The sequence below is a fragment of the Temnothorax nylanderi genome, unplaced genomic scaffold (assembly GCF_030848795.1).
Source record: "Temnothorax nylanderi isolate EJ_2023f unplaced genomic scaffold, tnyl_v1.0 TNYL_tig0339_pilon, whole genome shotgun sequence".
Taxonomy (NCBI): Eukaryota; Metazoa; Arthropoda; class Insecta; order Hymenoptera; family Formicidae; genus Temnothorax; species Temnothorax nylanderi.
Window position 1 is genome coordinate 139103 of NW_027249401.1, and position 8398 is coordinate 147500.

The window sequence follows — 8398 nt, forward strand, 5'->3', positions numbered from 1 at the left end:
GAAATATGTTCAAGATACAAACAACGATTCAATGAATGATGATCATCAACTTGGGGATCGTCATTTTCCGCATAAAATGTGATATTTAATGGGGTTAATGGGCTTCCTATTGACCGCCATCTTGAATTTCCGAATTTCGACTTTACATTCGGAATCAGCGACCTCGAAAACCCCCTAGTACCGAGTTTCATCCGAATCAAGTGACATTTCTGCATTATGGACGGCCATATTTAATCCGCCATTTTGAATTTCTAAATTTCGACTTTATATTTGGAATTAGCGACCTCGAAAACCCCCTAGTACCGAGTTTCATCCGAATCAAGTGACATTTCTTTACGGGCGGCCATATTTAATCCGCCATTTTGAATTTTCCGCAAACGCCATGTGACCTTCAAAAGTACATAGGAGTACGAACATTTTGAGCCCTAAAACGATTTTTTTGGTCGTGACAAATTTTGGGGATCGTCATTTTCCGGATAAAATGTGATATTTAATGGGGTTAATGGGCTCCCTATTGACCGCCATTTTGAATTTTCCGCAAGCGCCATGTGACCTTCGAAAGTACATGAGAGTACGAACATTTTGAGCCCAGGAACGATTTTTTTGGTCGTGACAAATTTTGGGCATAGCTCTGTCTCAGTTGACGTGGAATGTCCCATATATATATACAGGGTAATTTGAAACAACCCTATTATCCCGAAAATGTCAATGCTAAAGGATTACATCCAGCGGACGGTGAGTTGCGCCCGCGTCGATGAGTCACGCCTACCTCCTGTACTCGGCCCATAATATTTTATAACTCGTAAACTAAGCTTCGGCGAAAATTTTGCTGGAAAAAGAAATCGTCTCAGAATTGAGTCAGAAATTCGACATTTTCGGGACAATAGATTTGTTCCGAATCACTCTGTATAACATTAACATAATTATTTTTTTAAACTACATTTTAAACTACATAGCAATAATTAAATTATTTATATTAAACCAATTAATAATTTTTAAAATAAGTAATTTACCGGAGATTAATTGTTCATGGTAATTATACAGAAAGAGGGCAATCTCACCGATTTCAATGACCTTGACATATGTTATCAAGAACGTAATCCTGAGTAACTTTTCCTTATAACTTAATCGGCGGTCATTGCTTATTTAAAAGTTATGAACAAAAAAAGTTTGAGAAAGGACCCCGCACAAAACCATAGGAAAAAGCCGTTCTGTCGAATTGGCTAAAACTTTGGGAATCGGTAGTTTATGTGATGCTGATCAAAAGTTTCAATGGGCGCGAAGTCCGAAAATGGCCAGTTTTCAAGATACGAGAGGTCAAAAGTTGGAATATGGCCAACAGATCTAGCTTACATGGGTTATCTACGCACGCATCGACGGCACTCATTGAGACGGAACTTGTTCCGCATTGAGACGGGACTTGTTCAGAGGATGTGTGAAGACTGTCAGGATAAGCAATAGCTACGCAACATTCGTGCAGCTAATATGGCCAAGTTACTGATACGGCCAGATCGAGTTCCGTCGTAGCTATTGCTTATCCTGACAGTCTTCACACATCCTCTGAACAAGTCCCGTCTCAATGCGGAACAAGTTCCGTCTCAATGAGTGCCGTCGATGCGTGCGTAGATAACCCATGTAAGCTAGATCTGTTGGCCATATTCCCAACTTTTGACCTCTCGTATCTAGAAAACTGGCCATTTTCGGACTTCGCGCCCATTGAAACTTTTGATCAGCATCACATAAACTACCGATTCCAAAGTTTTAGCCAATTCGACAGAACGGCTTTTTTCTATGGTTTTGTGCGGGGTCCTTTCCAAGTTTATGTCAGTGCTAAGGAAAGTAATTTACTGATATGTGTGTATAGACAGTACACACATAGGGCTACCGCCTCTCCCCCGTAGGCAGAGGTGAGTAAGGTTGGACCTCGATTCGCGTGGAAAGTTTTTCATTTGTACAACAATTGGGTTGGGTTAGACCTTGGATTATATTCAAGCGAAGTTCACCCCACCCCACCCCGGCTTGCTTATAGGGCAAAACAAGGTCTATCATTGTACGATTCAGGTTTTTAACTTTCCACGCGAACCGAGATATACCCCCACCCATCCCTGTCTGCGTGGGAGGGGCGGTATCCCCAGTACATGTGTACTGTCTATACATACATATCAGTAAATTACTTCTCTTAGCACTGACATAAACTGTTATATTTTTCAGTTACATTTGTTCATAACTTTTAAATAAGCAATGATTGCCGATTAAGTTATAAGGAAAAGTTTCTCAGGATCACGTCCTTGACAACGTATGTCAAGGTCATTGAAATCGGTGAGGTTGCCCTCGTTTTATATAATTACTACTATTAATTATTTTAATAATAAAGAATTGTAACGTCGCGTACGTCGATCGGGCCGACGTGTCACGAGCGAGTTTACGTGTAGTGGGATGCTCAGGTTTCAGACGCTCGAAACAAAGTTCGGATGTATGGACGGGAAGATCGAAAACACTGACTCTGGTTTTAAGATTTAGAAAATAACCTCTATATTTCGTTTTACTTTTCGATGCATACTGACTCGCGCTCTTGTCTCGATCCTCTCTTGTACCGACCTCGCGCCATCCTACGGGCCCTCTTCTCATTACTAGTAGCGCCGCCGTCGTGCCGGTTAACGCTGCCTTAAGACCGCGCCGTTTGAATGTGTTATGGGTCCCGTTACGTTACAGAATTTATTTTTACTAATTACCAATTTAAAAAAAAATCAATTTATTTTTACCTAAATACTAATTTTCACGTAACTAGACATTTTTCTCTAACAAATTACCAATTTTATAAGTAATGGATAATTCATTTTTTTTAATATAAATTTTTACATAATTAGTCATTTTTGTGACTAATTACTAATTTGCTAATTTAATGAAAATTTAATTTGTTGTTATTGCTAATTTTGTGAATAATTAAAAAAATTAAAAATGAAAATTTTTTTACCGTTCCCTGCTTATCAATACAAAATGTATGATATTAGTACAAAATTACCTTTTTCAAAAGAAGGTGCCAAGTACACACGCAATGAATGTTGTAAATCCAAAAATCCAACCTAAATAGTAGCTTTACTTTTCCTTAAGAAAATTATATCACAAAATTGCGTTACCTAACTCAACCCAAGTGGTATGTATTAAAAATGCCACTTACAAAGAAAATATATATTGCTTTGAAAAATAATTGTTGTACAACTACTTTAAAAAAATAAAACCCAAGTGGTACCTATATATCTTTGTATTTTTATTCAAAAGGGTCTTTCTATTCCAACTAAGTGGTAGTAACTTTAATTCTCCTTAACAAAATTATAATATTACAAAGAATTATTTTAATCACAAAGAATTAAAGAGGTAACAGTACAAAATGAAAATATTTAATTAAAATAAAATAAAAAAAATTTTCTTGTAAAATAACTTGACGTTGCTAGACCTCAAAATTTAATAAAGTACTAAAATTTTTGATTGAATAAAAAAGCAATAAACCTAATTTGGGGAAGAATACGATGAGAGTAAAAAAGCAGCGCAATTTTCGCAATTTAAAGATTTCATATATTTTTTTAAATACATATCACTTGGGTTGAGTTAGGTAATGCAATTTTGTGATATAATAATTTTTTTTTATATTTTTAAGAAGAAATTATGAACTACTACCACTTAGGTTGGATTTTTGGATTTATTATAATCTATGAGGAGAAATGCTTTTTATATATAAGGTTAGGCGGAGCGCGTGCCCCGAGGGCTTCGTGCCCCGGCGGTCACGGTGTTCTAGAGCCAAGCGTGTCAGAGTGGCGTGAGGCCTCGCGGCCAATCGCCGTTAATACTCCCGCGTGATCCGATTCGAGGACACTGCCAGGCGGGGAGTTTGACTGGGGCGGTACATCTGTCAAAGAATAACGCAGGTGTCCTAAGGCCTTACCGTAAACCCTCGTTAACACGAACCCGGTTAACACGAACACTCGGTTAACCCGAACTAAAATTTGGATCCCGGCAAAGTTGTACAGGTTCTTATAGACCTATCCCCCGGTTAACACAAACTTCGAGCTACTTTTTGGTCCGTGCAGAGGAAATTCTTCGGCGCGAGTGACGTATGAGTATTGAGTAATATGTAAACAATGTTATATTGTGATATACATGTATATTATGATGTTTTACACACATTTATCAAAATAAAAACGCCTTGTTAGTTTTCCACGATGAGCAAACAAAAGTAAACGTGTATTGATTTGAAAAGGAAAGTTGAAATATTACAAGAAGTTGATCGTGGATTAAAATAAAAAACTGAGATCGCTAAATATTTTAATATTCCTAAATTAACGCTCTTAACGATAATAAAAAATAAGGAATTAATATATGAGACAATTGCATCAGAAACCGTTACTCCGAAAGTTAAACGCATTCGCAGAGCACAACATGAAGATGTCAAAACTGAATTATTAAATTGGTTAATCATATGCGAGTTTCAAATATTCTAATAAGTGGACCGCTAATTCAGGAAAAAGCGATATCTATAGCAGATAATTTAGGTGTCAAAAATTTTAATTGTTTAAGTGGTTGGTTGTGGAGATTCCAAGTTTGTAAAAGTTATATTTTATTTAAGTTGCTGTATAAATAATAAAGAATATATCATATCCAATACTATCTACTACATTTTTTTTAGTTGACCTCATTAACACGAACGAATTCGTGTTAACCAGGGGCAAGATTTCTTCGTTAACCCGAACACCCGGTTAACACGAACTCAAATCCCGGTTCCTTTGAGTTCGTGTTAACGAGGGTTTACTATATATAAATTTATATATAAATTATAACAACTCATGTATAATCATGTCAAATTGTACATGAAACATTATTTATATATAATTTGTATATAAAAGAAAATACTTATTTGCTATATACAATTATATATAGGAGTACAGCCAATATTATATAAAATTATATATAATTTCTATATAATTTTATAAAGTTATATGATTTACTTATGAAAAATTTTTTACCGGGGAGATGGGATTGTATAAACACTATAAATAATTTAAAGTGACTTTAATGGGGAATAACTTAAAACAAAAATGATAATGATCATATCCCCTGATTTGTGAACAAAGAAGTATTTGGTAAATTTTTACAATTAGGGCCCCAACGAGAAATCAATTGAAAAGAGGTAAATTCTATGTATTTTTGCCCCCCGAATCCAAAACTGTTGATAAAATTTGGGGGTCGCTTGCATTTTTTAAGATATCGTTGAGAAAATGAAAAAAAAAAACATTAAACTCGAATATTTGGTTGGTAATTATGCAGTAATAGGGACCACCCTCCGATGACCTTGACCTTGACATATGTTGTCAAGGTCACCCTCCTGAGTGACCTTCGGAAGGTTTTAGCCGTCGCTCGTTATTCGTTAAAAAGTTATTAACAAAAAAAGTTTGGGAAATATAGCAGTTATTTTAAGTATTGAGAGGCATAAACGACCAATATTACGTCTTTTTTTTTAAGTAGAGAATATCTCGTTTCGCGTGAAAGTTGCTGCTTTCTTAGTGCTAGGTTAGTGACGCGCTTTAAAAGTATTTAAGTGTTTAAAGCGCGTCAACTAACCTATGTAGGTTAGTGACGCGCTTTAAAAGTATTTAACTGTTTAATTAGTTGACGCGCTTTAAAAGTATTTAAGTGTTTAAAGCGCGTCAACTAACCTATGTAGATTAGTGACGCGCTTTAAAAGTATTTAACGGTTTAGGTTAGTTGACGCGCTTTAAACACTTAAATACTTTTAAAGCGCGTCACTAACCTACATAGGTTAATGACGCGCTTTAAATAGTTAAATACAAAATATCTGCTTTAATGAAAATTACAACTTCAAAATAATACATTCAATTTTATTTATTTATTGGATTTATATTAAGATCTAACATTTCTCTATCGAAAAGGCTGTAACTGTACACACGGCTGCGTCGCATTTGTCCCAATTGCTACAAAGAATTAAAAACAATATACTTGTTTACTATAGTTATCAATTAATATTGAAATAATTACCTCATGATTTAAATATCGATATCTATACTCAATATTGCGCTTCCTCTCAGCTGTGTATGCATTTTTTAGCGTGAAAGCTAATACATCATGCAAAAATTCTTTCGATACCCCATTTATATATGCAAAATTGACAATAATCATTCGGTTATGATCCGTAAAATTTTTATCCCAGAACATTTGCCGTATAAATTTCGGCCACGTATTTGCATTGCCAATAATGTCCTGAATCGCAAGCCACGGATTATTGTTTAATTGCTGGACTGAGTATGCCATTGTAAGATTAAGATGTGCAGGTTTAAACAGTTAAATACTTTTAAAGCGCGTCACCAACCTACATAGGTTAGTTGACGCGCTTTAAACACTTAAATACTTTTAAAGCGCGTCACTAACCTACATAGGTTAATGACGCGCTTTAAACACTTAAATACTTTTAAAGCGCGTCACTAACCTAGTACTAAGAAAGCAGCAACTTTCACGCGAAACGAGATATTCTCTACTTAAAAAAAAAAGACGTAATATTGGTCGTTTATGCCTCTCAATACTTAAAATAACTGCTATATTTTCCAAACTTTTTTTGTTAATAACTTTTTAACGAATAACGAGCGACGGCTAAAACCTTCCGAAGGTCACTCAGGAGGGTGACCTTGACAACATATGTCAAGGTCAAGGTCATCGGAGGGTGGTCCCTATTACTGCATAATTACCTTTTATCAAACAGTTTTGGATTCGGGGGGCAAAAATACATAGAATTTACCTCTTTTCAATTTATTTCTCGTTGGGGCCCTAATTGTAAAAATTTACCGTATTATTTTTGGTAATTATTTACAATAGAGCCTTTTCCGAATTTTGATATTTTCTTGCGGCTCTCTTGGTAAAAACCTTTGTTGTGACTCCGACAGTGATAACACAGGCACACAAAAAAAAAAGTGTCTTGGCCGAGACACTACACTAGTGTATTCCCATGTACTTTTTCCCGCTGAATCCGAATCCGAAGTCAGAATTGTCAGATTGGCTAAAATTTATGAGATAACCACAAAAAAAACAATTTTTTTTCCCTTTAATTCGTGTTTTTGAGCATTTTTTTGTGGTTATCTCATAAATTTTAGCCAATCTGACAATTCTGACTTCGGATTCGGATTCAGCGGAAAAAAGTACATGGGAATACACTAGTGTAGTGTCTCAACCAAGACACTTTTTTTTGTGTGCCTGTGTAATCAATCGGGGGAGCCCGAAAAATATGTACCCTACCAATTTTTTTACCAATTTTTTAAATTTATTTTTATACCTATTTTTTCCGACATGCCGGAATACACGCACACACGCACACACACACACACACACACACACACACACACACACACACACACACACACACGCGCGCGCGCGCGCGCGCGGGGGGGGGTGCAAGGGGGGCCGAAGGCATATATCTCCGAAGCTATTTGAGTCCGACCCTTATATATATATGAAATGATTCGGGAAGACTCCCCCAACAACATATTTAAAAATAAACCAAATCGGAGAGAGGGTCCCTTTTATGCATAAATACCAAAGAAAATTAAACGTTTGCATGGAAAATTGAACAATACTTAAAAAAAAATAGATTAAAATATAGGTAGGGTACATGTTTTTCGGGTTCCCCCGATTGATTACACAGGCACACAAAAAAAAGTGTCTTGGCCGAGACACTACACTAGTGTATTCCCATGTACTTTTTCCCGCTGAATCCGAATCCGAAGTCAGAATTGTCAGATTGGCTAAAATTTATGAGATAACCACAAAAAAATGCTCAAAAACACGAATTAAAGACAAAAAAATTGTTTTTTGTGGTTATCTCATAAATTTTAGCCAATCTGACAATTCTGACTTCGGATTCGGATTCAGCGGGAAAAAGTACATAGGAATACACTAGTATAGTGTCTCGGCCAAGACACTTTTTTTTTTGTGTGCCTGTGTTATCATTGTCAGAGTCACAACAAAGGTTTTCACCAAGAGAGCCGCAAGAAAATATCAAAATTCGGAAAAAGCCCTATTGTAAATAATTACCTTATTTTTAAATATATGAACTAATTAAAAAAAGAGGTCGTCCTTAATATGCAGTTTTAGCGAATTTTATGTATTTATTTATTATCTTATAAAATAATTTCAAAACATTAAAATACTGTAGTAATTGTTATTTGATTGCATAACAACTATCAAAATATTTATATATATTTTTTGTTTGTAATTGTTTGTAATTATATTTTGTTCTTTGATCAAATTATCCAAGGTGGTACATTTTTCTGAAACGTATTCGAAAAAACTAATAAAGAGGTAAAAACATATTACTTAAACGGATTATTCAGTACACACA

General features: G+C 35.3%; 1 protein-coding gene and 1 long non-coding RNA gene across 3 annotated transcripts in view; both read left to right on the forward strand.

Moving 5' to 3' along the window:
• The window catches only part of LOC139781459 (uncharacterized), an 82275-nt gene extending 77618 nt beyond the window's left edge, over window positions 1-4657 (forward strand). The window contains exon 2 of the long non-coding RNA XR_011720545.1: window positions 3738-4657. This is a non-coding gene — a long non-coding RNA (uncharacterized lncRNA). The remainder of the gene's footprint in view (window positions 1-3737) is intronic.
• LOC139781458 (uncharacterized) overlaps window positions 1-8398 on the forward strand; it is a 176323-nt gene that overhangs the window by 126363 nt on the left and 41562 nt on the right. The gene's annotated exons all lie outside the window — the stretch shown is intronic.